Source organism: Ovis aries, chromosome 1, assembly GCF_016772045.2.
Source record: "Ovis aries strain OAR_USU_Benz2616 breed Rambouillet chromosome 1, ARS-UI_Ramb_v3.0, whole genome shotgun sequence".
In the NCBI taxonomy this organism is placed as follows: domain Eukaryota; kingdom Metazoa; phylum Chordata; class Mammalia; order Artiodactyla; family Bovidae; genus Ovis; species Ovis aries.
In genome coordinates, this window is record NC_056054.1 from 130,793,417 (window position 1) to 130,809,553 (window position 16,137).

A 16,137-nucleotide genomic window follows, 5' to 3' on the forward strand; every position below is an offset into this window, starting at 1 on the left:
GAGTTTCCTTGGATGTGTCAGTCCACTATAAGCTCAGTAGACATGGCAACCCAGCTCAGGTGGATCAAACTCCTTACTCTTCTCAACATCACTTCCTGGGACATGATGGGACCTGAGCAAAGGTAGAAACTTGATCTATGAGGGCTGCAGGACCCAAGTCTGGCCAGGTTAAATGCCACAAAGAAATCAGTTATACAGAAATCAGTCCACTTCAGTTATAGGACTGCCACCTCAACTGCAGTTTACAATTCTGTTTGAAAAATGTACTTTTGGATCATTTTCTAGAACATGGCTAAGACATTACACTCCGATTGCATCTGCCTTTGCAAAAAATTAATACAATATTCTGTAAAACTGTACAGCTTACAGTGACAAGCTATTGAATTTATAGCCTGCATCAGCCTCACAGATCTTAAAGTAACTCAAAAGAACCATCTGAATGATTAAATAGTAATCTGTTTGGAAAATTGTTTTCTCCATCAAAGATCATCTCCTAATATCTTTAAGCCAACCAGTTCCTCCCTGGGTTTTTAAGCCCTGATGCTACTACTAATGTGGGAAAATGCCACATTTTTTTTCTGACAGTGGTATGAACTTTTTAACTAGTTTCATTGCTTCATTGAGGATCATATTCTTGAAAATTTCAAAAGAAATGTTATTGCTGTCAAGTCAGCACTCAGCATTCATGTAAATGATATGACACTGTTATTCATAATAAATGTATTTTTGGTCTTAGTCCCCACTTCTAGCAGAGCGCTCCTAAAACTCTTGGAATTTCCTAAAGGTGATTTGTTAGATTAATGAGGTGACTTTTTCAAAGTGTCGAGAATGGGGTCTGTTGGCCAGGGAAACCAAGCTTGGGATTAGAGTGTTGAAACTTACAGGCTCACCGACCCTCAACTTCCAAGGAGGTGAGAGGGGCTGGAGACTGAATTCAGTCATCAGTGGCCAGTGACGTAATCAATCATGCTTAAGTAATGAAGCCTCCATAAAAACCCAAAGGACAGGATTGGGAGGGCTTCTGGGTTGGTGACTACATAAGGATTTGGGGAGAGTGGTCCTCATGAGAGCATGGAAGCTTCTCACCTTCCCCCCTTCTCTCACCCTGTGCATCTCTTCCACTGGCTCTTCTTGAGTTATATCCTTTTAGAATAAACAGGTAACTTAGTAAGTAAAATGTTTCCCTGAGTTGCTGCGCTGCAGTAGTAAATTAGTCAAACTTGAGGAGGTCACTAGAACTAAGGAAGTCACTTTAGCTGATCAGTCAGAAGCACAAGTGATAAACTGGACTTGCAGTTGACATCTGAAGTTGGGGGACGGAGCAGTGTTGTAGGACTGAGCCTTCATGGGTGGGGTCTGATGCTGTCCCCACAAAGACAGTGTCAGAATTGAGTTGAATTGCAAGATACCCAGCTGCTGTCAGAGACTTGTTTGGTGGTGTGGGAAATTTGCCCATATACATACATCTTAGAACTGGGTGCAGAATCAGAGAGGTACCTTGAGGGGAGAAGAACCTGAAACCTAAAGTTGTGAGCTTGTCTATGTGGGGATGAGCCATGGAGGATGGATATAAGGGTAGTGGAACAGCTGGAAGGAAAAGAAAAGAGCGGGCATAAAAACAGGTGGGCACAAAGACAATCTGGAGGAAGGACCAATCTTTCTTCCAAAATCAAACACAACAGAAATAAAATCTTAAAAGTCCAGACACAATGCGCCTGCCGATTCCACACTTAGATGTCATAGCAATGTCAAGTTGCTATCAAGTCTCTCATTAGGGCTTCCCTAGGGGCTCAGAAAGTAAAGAATCTGCCTGCAATGCAGGAGACCTGCGTTTGATCCTCGGGTTGGAAAGATTCCCTGGAGAAGAGAATACCACTCCAGTATTCTTCCCTGGAGACTCCCATGGACAGAGGAGCCTGGCGGGCTATAGTCCATGGGGGTCACAAAGAGCCGGACACTACTGAGCCAATTTCACTTTTCTCTCAATGTTTACTCTGAATTACTCAGCTAGGACCTAAGAAGCAATTCGCAGGCTGACTGCCTCACCTCACCAGTGGAACCTGCAGCCATTTCACGCTGGCCTGTTGGAATGATGGGCAGAATTTTCGGGTTTGAGTTTTCAGGCTTTTCGCCAGCTCTGGCCCCCAGACAGCAGCCCCTTGGCTCTGGGTTGCTGCATCTCAGTTGTGCAAATGCTCTGGCCCTCTGGAGAGGTCTGTGATGCTGTTTCTTAAGTGAGAAAAGCCTTTCCTGATCTTTGCCAACCCCTCTTCCTCCCATCTAGAGAGCCCTGTGGTCCGGAAGCCTGGGATTGTCCTCATACATCCTGGCCCGTGGTGCTTCCTAAATACCGTCTGTACTTCCACTGTAACAGCTGGTGCAACTGCTTGGAGCAGCTCAACTTCCTTTTTTGTGCTTTTGGACAGGCTAAAACATCCATTCTATGTGGAATAGGATGATGAAGCCCATGACCTCAATTCCTCCCTCTCTCCTGATGCTTTAGATGGATTCCAGATGGATTTAGATGGGTTTATTCCCAAGCCCAGGTAGATCCTCCTGCTCAGTGTGGATTTTTTGTCTGAGAAATACCCTTACTTATAGCCCATTTGAGGAGCTCAGGTGATCTACAAGCCCAAAACATACCACTGTCCTTTACCCATCCAAATCGATTTTGACTCCTACCTGCAGGATGCTAATCTTACCAGCTGTGAATATGGCACAAAAATTTGACATCCAAAACCCTCCCTGTGCATTCAGGAATGCTATCATGCATAAAGACAGGAGAGTTATTCTCTCATATCCCTTCAGGAAGGAAGATAGATTTATGGACTTTGAGTGGAATTTTTCCTGACTCTAGGTGACTGGCTAGACAGAAAAAGGGAAGATTTATTTTCTCACTGGCTCTCCTGCGTGCAAGCTCGGTCATCTGCAACCCAGCTAATTAGAAAGGTCAGTGGTACCTTCTGAGCAAAGCAGAGAAAGAAACCTGAGCCAAACTGCGAATGTACCTATTACTGATGACTGCCGCACTGAAGCAATGGGAAGATGGAGAATAATGCTCACACTCAGTGAAGGACCTTTGTGAAACATTTTTAAGACAACGCAGTGAAGGCTACTGTGGAAGAGGTCACCGTCAGCATGCTCAGGGCAAAATTAATAACGCAGCAAGGCTGGTACCGTGTTTCATTGTTCCTGCAGAAGGGAACAGCGGCATTATGGATACAGGAAAAGTATAAGAATTAAAAAAAGATGAAATATTCCTCAATAACAGACCATCACTGAGTGCACAGAAGCTACAACGTGCCACCTGACTCCCTCCTGTAGTGCAATGAGGGGCAGCATATTTCTTGAGCATTGGGTATGTTCCAGACACAGTTATTAAGGTAATTTTCTATACTATAGAAGGAACATATTATTGTCCTCTCTTCATAGGTGAGAAAGCAGAGATTCAGAGATGTTAAATAACCTGCCTAAGGTTACACAACCAGCAAGCGGGAAAGCCAGGACCAACATCTGTCTGTGTACCAAGTGCCCACCCTCTATGTACCAAGTGCCACCCCAAAGAAGGCAGGTGAAATGTCTTTCATGTCAGATTGCTCTTGCTACTTCAATGTTACTCTTTTATCAAAATTAAATACTATTAAAATTATAAAAGCAAGGAGATCAAACCAGTCAATCCTAAAAGAAATCAACCCTGAATAGTCATTGGAAGGACTGATGCTGAAGTTGACGCTCCAATACTTTGGCCACCTGATGCGAAGAGCCCACTCATTGGAAAAGACCCTGATTCTGGGAAAGACTGAAGGCGGGAAGAGAAGGGGATGACAGAGGATGAGATGGTTGGATGTTATCACCGACTCAACGGACATGAGTTTGAGCAAACTCTGGGAGATAGTGAAGCACAGGGAAGCCTGGCATGCTGCTGTCCATGAGTCACAAAGAGTTGGATGTGACTTAGTGATTGAACAACAACAATATTAAATGACTATAATTTAATACTATAGTTATAATTAAATATCAGATCAAATTATAATTAATATCATATGACACCCCTTATATATGGAATCTGAAAAGAAATGAAACAAATGAACTTACTAACAAAACAGAAACAGACTCACAGACTTAGAGAACAAACTTATGGTTGCCTGTACACACACTGCTACATTTAAAATGGATAACCAACGAGGACCTACTGTATAAAATATGCAGCTCTGCTCAGTGTTATATGGCAACCTGAATGGGAAGAGAGTTTGGAGAGCACGCATACATGCGTACATATGGCTGAGTCCCTTCACTGTTCACCCGAAACTATCGCAACATTGTTAATCAGCTATGTGTTAGTCACTCAGTCATATCTGATTCTTTGTGACCCCATGGGTTGTAGCGCAACCAGGCTCCTCTGTCCATGGAATTCTCCAGACAAAAACACTAGAGTGGGTTGCCATTTCCTGCCCCAGGGGGTCTTCTCATTGCAACCTGACACTTTACCAACTGAGCTACCAGGGAAGCTTGCCCTGGTGGCTATTGCTATTGCTAAGTCACTTCAGTCGTGTCCAACTCGGCGTGACCCCATAGACGGCAGCCCACCATGCTCCCCTGTCCCTGGGATTCTCCAGGCAAGAACACTGGAGTGGGTTGCCATTTCCTCCTCCAATGCATGAAAGTGAAAAGTGAAAGGGAAGTTGCTCAGTCATGTCTGACTCTTAGTGACCCCATAGACTGCAGCCCACCAGGCTCCTCCGTCCATGGGATTTTCCAGGCAAGAGTACTGGAGTGGGGTGCCATTGCCTTCTCCACCTGGTGGCTATACTCCAATACAAAAAGAAGTTAAAAAAAATTTTTTTTAAAGCACCAGGACAGTACCTAGCCCATATTTGTTAAATAAAACAATATACAAATATGCAAAATGTGAAGTTATGTAAGTGCATGGATACAAATCCATTCATCCTCCTATGTTATCCAAACAGCTCTATGAGATTTTATTCTATAAGACTGCATTCCAATGCAAGAACCAGAAGTATATTTAGAGCCTCAGCACATTTATTTAGCTGAGAAAACTTGATGAAAAAATGAAATTTCTCTAGAACATATCAGGATTTGAAAACAACAAGAAATTATGCCACCCATGGAGACTGGAATGTTTTACGAAGCCTTTTGCTACTGATGTGACTACTGTTACTGTTTAACCTGTAACAGAAGCTCTATCAAAAATATCCCAGCCCATGTGAGCTGCAGGCTCAAAGTTCTGCCTTCATTCCCAAGTGATATGGGTGTGACATATCCCCAGGGATATCTGCCGTAAGTACGAATAAGAAGCTTCTAGCATATTTGTGATTATGCAAATTGTTAGATCTCACTTTGTGGAAATTTTGTTCTAGTTGGCCCAAGGTGGAGCCAAGGAATCTACATTTTAACATACATCAATTTCTGACACAGGTGGTCTAATGCCTACTGATTAAGAACCACTGGAGTAGGGGCTTCCTTGTGGCTCAGTACTAAAGAATCTGCCTGCCAGCCCAGGAGATACAGGTTTGATCCCTAAATCAGGAAGATCCCCATGCCTGGAGCAGCCGTGCACCACAACTATTGAGCCTGTGCTCTAGAGCCTGGGAACCGCATCTACTGAGCCCCCGTGCTGCAACCACTGAAGCCTGCAGGCCGTAGAGACCGGTGCTCTGCAATAAGAGAAGCCACTGCAATGAGAAGCCCACGCATCTCAACTAGAGAGTAGCCTCTGCTCGCCGAACCTACAGAAAAGCCCGCACAGCAATGAGGACCCAGCAGAGCCAAAAATAAATAAAAAAATTATAAAAGAAAAAATAATCACGGGACTAGAGGATCATCTGCTCCAGTTCGGGATGAGCCCTCGGGCTCATCATGCATGTACTCACAGAGCGGCCATCACAGGCTTTCCAGCTGGGTCCCCGGTGTTTGAAGTTTTCCTGGATTCTCAAATGACTGGAGCATTGCTTAAATGGAGCCAAGTCTTCCTAAGATAAATCCCAAGGACATGCTTGCATGAGACAGGGCTTTACAACAGGAGTGTTGAAGTTCTGATAAGAATTTGCTTCCTTTTATTTGCTCTGGGCTAGTCTCAAAATGAAGCTGTGAACTGAAAGAACTTGCGCTTTGTCTCCCACTTCCTACGCCTTCTTCACTTGTAGCTTCGAGATCCAAACCACACGTGGGAAACTGAAGCTTGTTGGCTCCTGAGGATCAAGTGAGATACCCAACCGAAGCAGCCTAACCCTCCTTCCGCTGCTCTGAAATTCTGTTTTCTCTGTCAGAATGTACTTTGTCCATTTCCCATCTGGTCAGGATCCAGACTAGCATCAGCACAGTGATAGAAATTTGATGCTATATAGTGAAATGAACCAACAGACTAGTATTTTATTTGGAAGCTAAACTAGAGCTAAGAGAAGCGGATTTTGTCTTAGTTCTCACACTCTGCAAAACAAATTTAATAAAGTTAGGATGATGGCGCCATTTGATGTGGGCAATGAAAGATATTCCTTCCTCCACTTTTTTGTTAGAATGAATAAGAATGCACCCAATTTAGCAGAAATCCACCAACCTTTGTTGACAATTCAACAAGGTCGCAAAAAGTCTTACTCAACTAACAGGGTTTGGAATTTAACATGGCAAAACCTAGACCCTCAATATGTTTTAATTTTTTGAGGGAAAATTCAGGATAATTTATTATCAATAATAGAATAAATATATATATAATTAATATTATAGATTTTAATATATTATAAATGTTATATATTATTACATATATTATATACATATATACTCAGTCATGTCCAACTCTTGGCAGCCCCATGGACAGTAGACCACCAGGCTCCTCTGTCCATGGGGTTTTCCAGGGAAGAATACTGGAGTGGGTGGCCATTTCTTTCTCCAGGGGATCTTCCTGAACCAGGGATCAAACCCAAGCTATGCATATCATTTTGTAACTGACTAACCAGTCCCACCAGAATAGAGAGAAGCCTTAAGAACCACTATATATATATTATTATTATATTATATATTATTAATATAAAATAATAATAGAATAAAACATATAACCAAAATCAAAGATAAGGATGATATTTTAAAAAATATTACTTGACTAAAATGAGGTCCCATGGCATTATTCCCACTTGGACCAACAACTGCAGCATTAGACACAATAGCCAAGCAAAATTCTCAGGGAAAAACTGAGAAAACCAGTTTTTCCACAAAAGCTCTAAAAAGGCAGAAGAGAGTTACTATATTTTATACTATCCTTGATGACTTTATAGTATCTGACATGATTAACACTTAAATATATCAACAAATACTAGCAGTAGGATAGATAAAGGGAAAGAAAGGGATATCCAAAAATTTATTGATATTTTTGCACCATTAGAATCATTCAAACTTTGGCTCTGTCCCTGGATTCCTTCATATCTAGAAGCCTTTGGCTTCTTCGTAATAAATCATTTAGGCATTTAGCCATCACACTTTATGGTTATGATTTAACACTTAAGCCTTAATGGATGCTAAAGGGTTAATTTTTTAAGGCGGCATGCTATTTTAACAGGAATTTTTTATTACACAGTTCAGTTTAGTCGCTCAGTCGTGTCCGACTCTTTGCGACCCCATGAATTGCAGCACACCAGGCCTCCCTGTCCATCACCAACTCCCGGAGTTCACTCAGACTCACGTCCATTGAGTCCGTGATGCCATCCAGCCATCTCATCCTCTGTCGTCCCCTTCTCCTCCTGCCCACAATCCCTCCCAGCATCAGAGTCTTTTCCAATGAATCAACTCTTTGCATGAGGTGGCCAAAGTATTGGAGTTTCAGCTTTAGCATCAGTCCTTCCAAAGAAATCCCAGGGCTGATCTCCTTACACAAGGTCTTTCAAATTCCAAGGAATGACTCTTAGAAACAGCATGCACTATAAAATTAGTAAGATAGGAAGAAACATATCAAAAGGGAAATAAGCAGTCTTGCAACTTTTAAAATAAACAATGCTATGTTGTCACCTACAGTCCCCAATGCATAGAAAAAAGCCTTTCTTATTATAGGGCTCCCCACGTGGTCCAATTTCAGCAGCAATCTCTAAGGGGAAGAGTAGAAATGTTGTTCATATTGAAAAAAAGATCCATCCAGGGGTAAAGCAAAATTCCAGCTCAAATGTGTAGAATTCTTAATAACACCTAACCTTTCTATCACTTGCACCTTTAGGACAATTCATTTTGCTTTGCCTTGGGCTGAGAGCTGCAGGTTTCTGAGGAGACCTTTGGAGGAGGCTTTGGAGAGTGGAAGAAGAAACATAAGGAATCTTCTATAGAAACTCACTTTTAGGATTGAGACAGGCCCTGGGAAGTTGGTGGGTCTGAATTGTGTATTTTCGATATACACGCATGTATCTGGAGCTCAGCACACACACAGTGGTGGTAATAAATGGTCCCAGCTGCACGGACTTACAGGTGGCCGCTGCACCGTTTTTCGCTGTGACCACAGCGGGGTTCCGCATCTGTCTCAGCTTTTGCTTCTGCATCTGTACAACGGATACGGTAATAATCCATCTCTCTCAGGCTCTGGTGAAGAAGAAATAAATGGGAAACCTGTCAAGTAAAAAGTTGACAAATGCCCCATCACGGCACAGTTCTTCAGGAGCTGTGATACGAAATCAGATGCTCCTCTCTGCTAGGCATTTGTTGTTTGTTTAGTCGCTCAGTCTTGTCCACCTCTTTGCAGCCCCATGGACTGTAGCCCGCCAGGCTCCCCTGTCCATGGGATTTCCCAGACAAGAACACTGTAGTGGGGGGTCATTTCTTTCTCCAGGGGATCTTCCTGAACCAGAGATCAAACCCATGCTATGCATATCATTTTGTAAATAACTAACCAGTCCCACCAGCATAGAGAGACTCTTTAAGAAAGGCCTATTAACAGCCTCATTGTTTGAGCTTCAATGTAATTGACAGAATCATGAAAGATGTTTTAGAGACTTGTGAGACATTTGAGTGGAGGATGGCTAGAGAACCAGAGCCTCTGGCTGTTTGTCTGCAGAAGAACAGATCCTGAGGGGTTAATTCCCCAACCTCAACCCTCTCTCCTGGAGTTCTAAACCACATTGACCTTGTGTGCCCCAGTGACAGACATCCTGCCCTCTCGTCACAGATAAGATCTCAGTTGAAGGCCGTTTTCTCAGGGAAAAGTGAACCACTGACCCTGTGCTGACTAAGTCAGACCCTTCTCATGGCATTTTGTGTCCTCTTTCTAGCACCTGGCATAGTGGATGAAGAACACTGATAAATAGGATTCTTTGATTCATGCCTGCCTCTTCTGGAGTGCAAGCTCATTAGGGTGCAAAGCATGACTGTCGATTTCCTTGTTATAGCAGCTCAGAAGCTAGTTCATGGTCTGGCACACAGTGGGAGCTAAAAAAAATCTGATGCTTTAATGAAGAGTGAGGAGTGAGAACTTGAAGCCAGATTTTCTGATGCCAAAGCAGGGTTCATTTTACTACCAAAGGAATAGCTCTAAGTATTACCCACGGAGCCCTGTAAAATACAGATTCCCAAGTATCTGACTAGGATACTAGGAGTCTGTGTTTTCAGGCTGCAGCCAGTCAGAGACCAGCTGTAGGAATCACTGCACCATACCCACATGGACGTCAGCTCTAACATCAAACAGTGTACTTACAGAGGGTACAGAGCCCTGTTTTTTTCACTTCCTGCTGCTGCTGTTGTTTAGTGGCTAAGTCACGTCTGACTCTTTGCAACCCCATGACTGCAGCACGTCAGGCCTCCCTGTCCATCAGTGTCTCCCAGAGTTGGCTCAAACCCATGTCCATTGAGTTAGTGATGCCATCCAACCATCGCATCCTCTGCCATCCCCTTCTCTTCCTGACCTCATCTTTCCCAATGAGTTGGCTCTTCCCATCAGTGGCCAAAGTATTGGAGCTTCAGCTTCAGCATCAGTCCTTCCAACAAATATTCAGGTTTGATTTCCTTTAGGATCGACTGGTTTGAACTCCTTGCTATACAAAGGACTCTCAAAAGTCTTCTGTAGTACCACAGTTTGAAAGTTTATGTCACCTAAATTGTCTTTAATCAGTTTTTAATTCAAACCAATCACAGTTACAATGGCATACAAATTTAAATAACAATACTTTGCTTTAAAACCAAATTAGATTTTAAAATAACAACAAGGAGGTCAGAAAAAAAGAAAAAGAGACCAGGAGTCTCTTTCATTAAAAGACTTAAGGGCTATGTCAGCCTCCTGTAGTGTGTGAGTCTCATATGGATCTTTATTCAAACAAACTGATTATGGAGAAATTAGTAAATTTTGAACACACACTGGACATTTATGATGCTAAGGAATTAAATCTTAGGTGTAGCAATTTTATTAGAATTAGGTTTTTAAAATAATTGATTTTTTAATTGCTTTATAGAATTTTCTTGTTTTCTGTCAAACATCAACAAGAATCAGCCATAGGTCTTTGAAAAAAATCTACCAAAACTATTAAAGACAGACTTCATAGAGATGAACTATTATATCTGGGATTTGCTTCAAAACAATTCATAAAAGGATGGAGAGTGGATATAGGTCAGATGAAACTGGCTGAGGACTGATAATTGCATAATTGTTGGAGAGATGGGTACATGGAGTTCATTGTACTCCTCTCTCGTTTTGAATATGCTTGAAATTTTCCGTTATGAATGTATTTTTTCAGTTTATTACTCAGCATTCATTCCAGCTCTTACCTAATCATTCGTATACATTGTTCTCATTCAATAAATATCGACACAGATGTTCATTACAAAAATAATAATTATAACTAAAACACTGGGGCCACAAAGAGTTTGACACAACTGAGTGACTGAACTGAACTGAACTGAATTAACACATAAGGGGTCCATATACAAAGCATTTTCACTCTGAGTATTCTAACAAATCGTGCCCTACAGTGTCTGTTAACGTTTTCAGGGCACAGTCCACATCAGTCTTCACTGTTTCCATGGTCTCTCAGTCCTGGATCTCTCATTGTTCATTTCCCTCCAGGACCTTTGGCCAGGAAAGGGCATCTCTGGCAGAAGGAAGAAGTCCACGGAGCACTGTTACCTAATGATACCTTCTCCTCAAGCGCAGGCCAGGATGTACTCTGAATGCCGCTAATGGCAGCTCTGAATGAAGCTATAGGTCTCCCTCAGCCCTGGGCATCACCCACTGCCACGGGCACCCACATCTGGATCTAGTTACCCAGAGCACCTTGTTGTTCAGTCATTCAGTCGTGTCCGACTCCCCACAATCTCACGAACTGCAGCACGCCAGGCTTCTCTGTCCTTCACTACCTCCCAGAGCTTGCTCAAACTCATGCCCATTGAGTCGGTGATGCTATCCAACAATTTCATCCTCTGCCATCCCCTTCTCCTCCCGCCTTCAATCTTTCCCAGCATCAGGGTCTTTTCCAATGTGTTGGCTCTTCACATCAGGTGGTCAAAGTACTGGAGCTTCAGTTTCAACATCAGTCCTTAGTGTGTGTATCTTTCCCCTCTACCCAGGGTTTGGATCAATTCTTCACTTGCCATACTTCAGAAGGACCATTCCAAGGACTCAAGTGATTCACAGAAGATGTTTAAGGGAAAATGAAGTTCCCTTCCTACACAAATGGAGCAGGAAAATCCCTTGGCTGGCTAGCCACAATGAGACATTGGCAGGCAGGCTGTTCCTAAACAGGAGGAAACAGAAATCCTATATCCCCAGCAACAAAAGTATATGCCAAAGTCATGAGGTACCTTCATGAACAGAGGCTGGTACATTATTTTGTTGCAGAAGCTTCTTTGACAGCAAGGCCCTAGGCCCGCCCAGACACGGCAGTCTGAATCCCACACCATGGGTCTCCTTGGATGACAAAGTTTAGTTTTAAGTTATACATAACAAGTGCATATGAAAAAATATGCATCACATTGGGTTTGCTGAGGAGGCAAGAGGTGAAAGTGCTTACCTGTTACCCTCCTTCCAGACAAGTTAAGTGAACATTTCAACTTTGGTTGATTTATTCAGCCAGCTGTTAAGGCATTCTTTTTAAACTCTTGTCATTTACTTGTGCAGCTTTGGCTTTTGGTATTCAAAACATTCTAAAAGCCTGCATTCATTTTCCTTTTCACAAGTTCCTAAAGGTGTCTAGGGAATTTCACTAAGCCCAGTGATTTAAAATTCTAAAGGTCAGGAAGTGTATCACTACATATTTCAACAGTAACCCTGGGTGATGCAAAGGATTGATTATGCAAATTGGCAAGTGCATATTATCTGAGATGCTGTTGCAGAATATTGAACTGAATTCCAGGAAGGACAGGTTCTGGTCCCAGCCTGTCCACTCACAACTGATATTAGGTAAATGATGAAATTCCCGTGAGCCTCTGTAGGATAAAGGGTGCAGCTTAGATGATGGTCCCTCAAACTCCCAGATTCAATGAAATGCTTATTAAACTAATAACCCTTCAGTTTACAGGGATTTGGGTTTCTCTGGGATGATAAGAATTTGAAACATAATAATAAGCCCCCAAGAGGCTGCCTTAAGCCAAATCTCCAATATGGCATTCCATCTGAAGCCTTCACTGAAAAACAGCCATTTGCACAGGAGACTCCCTGTCTGAGGGTAGGTTCATCTGGGACACCAAACTGTAACAGGGAAGAACAAATGTGACTCCATATTGCATCTGCTGATTTTACTTTAATCTCTGAATTCTATTGCTTTTGCTTCAGTTAAGAATGTTGCTATAGCCTGAAATATACAGGATAGTCCATTCTCAAGGCTCTGACTTTTAAGGGTGTAATACTTTTCCATTCATATAGAGACTAAAAAGTTGCACAACAGAGAACAGCATTTGCTTTGCTGGAGGTTTGCAGAAACATCATGACTTGACCTACCAGGGCAGCCGCAAAAACAAATGATTTCGACAGCACGAAGTTTCACCAACCAACCAGGCCACTCCCTCACCTGGCCTTTAAAAATGCTTTGCTGTAACTCTTTGGGGAGTTCAGAGGGTTTGGGGAATGAGCTACCTCTTCTCATTGCGTGGCCCTACAATAAGCCTTTCTCTGCTCCGAACTCTGACATCTCAGCTTCTGTGACCTCACTATGTGTCAGGCACATGGACTCACATTTGGTAACAAAATCACAGATCAGACATTGATCAATGAACTTAAGATAAGAATATATGACTTTGTGTTTCTGAAAATTAGTTTCCTACAAACTAAAATAGTTTGTAAGACTTCAGTTCAGTTCGGTAGCTCAGTCATGTTCAACTCTTTGCAACCCCATGGACTGCAGAACGCCAGGCCTCCCTGTTCATCACCAACTCCCGGAGCTTACTCAAACCCATCTCCACTGAGTCGGTGATGCCATCCAACCATCTCATCCTCTGTCACCCTTCTCCTCCTGCCTTCAATCTTTCCCAGCATCAGGGTCTTTTCCAATGAGTCAGCTCTTCACATCAGGTGGCCAAAGTATTGGAGTTTCAGCTTCAGCATCAGTCCTTCCAATGAACACCCAGGACTGATCTCCTTTAGGATGGACTGGTTGGATCTCCTTGCAGTCCAAGGGACTCTCAAGAGTCTTCTCCAACACCACACTTCAAAAGCATCAATTCTTCAGCACTCAGCTTTCTTTATAGTTCAACTCTCACATCCATACATGACTACTGGAAAAACCATAGCATTGACTAGACAGACCTTTGTTGACGAAATAATGTCCCTGCTTTTTAATATGCTCTCTAGGTTGGTCATAACTTTCCTTCCAAGGAGTAAGCGTCTTTTAATTTCATGGCTGTAATCACCATCTGCAGTGATTTTGGAGCCCAGAAAAATAAAGTCAGACACTGTTTCCACTGTTTCCCTATCTATTTCCCATGAAGTGATGGGACCAGATGTCATGATCTTCATTTTCTGAATGTTGAGCTTTAAGCCAACTTTTTCACTCTCCTCTTTCACTTTCATCAAGAGGCTCTTTAGTTCTTCTTTACTTTCTCCCATAAGGGTGGTGTCATCTGCATATCTGAAGTTATTGATATTTCTCCCAGCAATCTTGATTCCAGCTTGCACTTCTTCCAGCCCAGTGTTTCTCATGACGTACCCTGCATATTAGTTAAATAAGCAGGGTGACAATATACAGCCTTGACATACTCCTTTTCCTATTGGAAACAGTCTGTTGTTCCATGTCCAGTTCTAACTGTTGCTTCCTGACCTGCATACAGATTTCTCAAGAGGCAGATCAGGTGGTCTGGTATTTCCATCTCTCAAAATTTTCCACAGTTTATTGTGATCCACACAGTCAAAGGCTTTGACGTAGTCAAGAAAGCAGAAATAGATGTTTTTCTGGAACTCTCTTGCTTTTTCCATGATCCAGCAGATGTTGGCAATTTGATTTCTGGTTCCTCTGCCTTTTCTAAAACCAGCTTGAACATCTGGAAGTTCATGGTTCACGTATTGCTGAAGCCTGGCTTGGAGAATTTTGAGCATTACTTTACTAGCATGTGAGATGAGTGCAATTGTGCGGTAGTTTGAACATTCTTTGGCATTGCCTTTTTTTGGGATTGGAATGAAAACTGACCTTTTCCAGTCCTGTGGCCACTGCTGAGTTTTCCAAATCTGCTGGCATATTGAGTACAGCACTTTCATAGCATCATCTTTCAGGATTTGAAATAGCTCAACTGGAATTCCGTCACCTCCACTAGCTTTGTTCATAATGATGCTTCCTAAGGCACACTTTACTTCACATTCCAGGATATCTGGCTCTAGGTGAGTGATCACACCATTGTGATTATCTGGGTCATGAAGATCTTTTTTGTATGGTTCTTCTGTGTATTCTTGCCACCTCTTCTTAATATCTTCTGCTTCTGTCCGGTGCCTACCATTTCTGTCCTTTGTTGAGCCCATCTTTGCATGAAATATTCCCTTGGTATCTCTAATTTTCTTGAAGAGATCTCTAGTCTTTCCCATTCTATTGTTTTCCTCTATTTCTTTGTATTGAACACTGAGGAAGGCTTTCTTATCTCTTCTTGCTATTCTTTGGAACTCTGCATTCAAATGGGTATAGTTTCCCTTTTCTCCTTTGCTTTTCACTTCTCTTTTTTTTCACAGCTATTTGTAAGGCCTCCTCAGACTGCCATTTTGCCTTTTTTCATTTCTTTTTCTTGGGGATGGTCTTGATCCCTGTCTCCTGAACAATGTCACTAACCTCTGTTAAGACTTCAGCCATTACAGAAATGTATCCATTTAGATACTCAACATTAATCATAAGAATCACAGCATTCTCTCTTCTGATGAGTATCTAGAGAACTTTAATGCTCACTTCCCACTCCAAGCAGCCTGTGGTACTACAACTACCAGATTATCTTGCCTCTATAATAAATAATTAGATAATGACCTCTCTTATATGGTCTGCTTTCTTTTCCTTATAGCAGACACTTGCCCACATCACCTGGCCCATCAGATTTTCACACAGCAGTGAAGAACAATACTGTGCAATTGACCAGCATCCCATTTCAAGCCACACTGCAGCACCGCTCAGATTTGGGGCTTTCTCTAAGATCACTCTAAAGCCCCCAACTACCCCAAATAGGCACAGCTTGGCAGTGGATCGTGCAAATACGTCTTCAGGAGCAACCCTCAACCAACAGGTGTGCTCAGGTGCTCAGTCCTGTGACTCTTTGTGACCCCCTGGACGACAGCCTACCAGGATCCTCTGTCCATGGGATTTTCCAGGCAAGAATACTGGAGTGGGTTGCCATTCCCTTCTCCAGGAGATCTTCCTAAACCAGGGATCAAATCTGTGTCTCCTGCATTGACAGGCAGATTCTTGACCACTGAGCCATCTGGGAAGCATCCAACCAACAGAAGACATGAATTAATGGAGCCAGCCTCCCTGTCCTTCACTGGAACATCCCTAACGGAATTCTCAAAGGTCTCCAGTAAAACTGATTACCAACTGTCCACAGAAGAAGCCAGCTCAGTAACTTGGCATTTCTCCCACATCGTGTCTTACTTCCCTACCCCCTCACCCCTGCTTCCTGGGATCAACTCCCAGGTAAACCATGTGTGTCCACATACTGTCTCATGCCCTGGTTTCAGGGAGACTCAGATAAAGCCCGTCTTCT

At 42.7% G+C, this 16,137-nt stretch overlaps 1 long non-coding RNA gene across 4 annotated transcripts in view; it reads right to left on the bottom strand.

Moving 5' to 3' along the window:
- The window catches only part of LOC105613472 (uncharacterized), a 98,351-nt gene that overhangs the window by 51,325 nt on the left and 30,889 nt on the right, over positions 1-16,137 (bottom strand). For 2 of the 4 annotated variants that reach the window (XR_009600771.1, XR_003591598.3), the window contains exons 4-5: positions 8,459-8,571; positions 7,343-7,925 (exon numbers count right to left, since the gene is read on the bottom strand). This is a non-coding gene — a long non-coding RNA (uncharacterized LOC105613472). Of the gene's footprint in view, positions 1-7,342; positions 7,926-8,329; positions 8,572-16,137 lie in introns of those variants that run through there. The other 2 variants (XR_006055658.2, XR_006055662.2) reach the window with 2 other exon arrangements.